The following is a 1340-nucleotide window of genomic DNA, read 5'->3' as shown; positions in this document are numbered from 1 at the left end:
ATTTCCTGTAAGGTTAAGTGAGATACTCCGAGTCAGTGGCATATTAATCACTCAGTAAATATTGCAGTCATGATGGAAACCAAGTGTGCTACATCCTTTGGGAAAAAAGCTCCACCTGGTGTGAAGTAAGATGGGAACTGAGCCACTGCCAGTTCATGGAAGCCAGTAGTATCTTCAGAAGACCAGAAAATTTCACATCGTTCTACTTGAAAGTTAAATGTATTTAAATATCGGTTTGCATTGGTCATTTCAAAGAAAGGACCCAGCTTCTTTTAAAAGTAAATAAGTATTTAAATAAGTCACTAAATATTGTATTTTATATTCTAACTAAAGAAGTTGGTTTAAAAATCTTTCACAGCTCTTTTTCCAGCTGGAACCATGGAGGGTGTAGAAAAGAAGAAGAAGAAGGTTCCTGCTGTGCCAGAAACGCTTAAGAAAAAGCGAAGGAATTTCGCAGAACTGAAGATCAAGTGCCTGAGAAAGAAGTTTGCCCAAAAGATGCTTCGAAAGGCAAGGAGGAAGCTTATCTATGAAAAAGCAAAGCACTTTCACAAGGAATATAGGCAGATGTACAGAGCTGAAATTCGAATGGAAAGGATGGCAAAAAAAAGCTGGTAACTTCTATGTACCTGCAGAACCCAAATTGGCGTTTGTCATCAAAATCAGAGGTATCAATGGTGTGAACCCAAAGATCCGAAAGGTGTTGCCGCTTCTTCTCCTTCGTCAAATCTTCAGTGGAATTTTTGTGAAGCTCAACAAGGCTTCGATTAATATGCTGAGGATTGTAGAGCCATATATTGCATGGGGGTACCCAAATCTGAAGTCAGTAAATGAACTACTCTACAAACGTGGTTATGGCAAAATAAAAAAGAAGCAAATTGCTTTGACAGATAACACTCTGATTGCTCAATCTCTTGGAAAATATGGCATCATCTGCATGGAGGATCTGATTCATGAGATCTATACTGCTGGAAAACATTTCAAAGAAGCAAATAACTTCCTGTGGCCCTTCAAATTATCTTCTCCATGAGGTGGAATGAAGAAAAAGACCACCCATTTTGTAGAAGGTGGAGATTCAGGCAACAGGCAGGAGCAGATCAACAGGCTTATTAGAAGAATGAACTAAGGTGCCTACCATGATTACTTTTCTAAGCTGGTCAGTTAATAAACAGTACCTGCTCTCAATTGAAAAAAATAAACTTTCACAAAGTAATATATTTACATTTTAAAAGTCATACTAGATTACCTATAGATACATGGCATTTTGAAAAGCTGTTAAAATTTCTAGTACATTTATTTTCCGTACAAAGGTGAATGGTCTGGCTTTAAACAAAGCCACA

At 37.5% G+C, this 1340-nt stretch overlaps 1 pseudogene; it reads left to right on the top strand.

Annotated features, from left to right (window-relative positions):
- The first annotated feature begins 378 nt into the window (after positions 1-378).
- LOC105729132 (large ribosomal subunit protein uL30-like) lies at positions 379-1126 on the top strand (annotated as a pseudogene).
- Positions 1127-1340: the final 214 nt, after the last annotated feature.

Source organism: Aotus nancymaae, unplaced genomic scaffold (genome assembly GCF_030222135.1).
Source record: "Aotus nancymaae isolate 86718 unplaced genomic scaffold, 86718_ANA_hifiasm-v0.15.2.pri h1tg000016l, whole genome shotgun sequence".
Lineage (NCBI taxonomy): Eukaryota > Metazoa > Chordata > Mammalia > Primates > Aotidae > Aotus > Aotus nancymaae.
The sequence above is the reverse complement of the archived record's forward strand: the minus strand, read 5'-3'. Positions and strand labels throughout refer to the sequence as shown.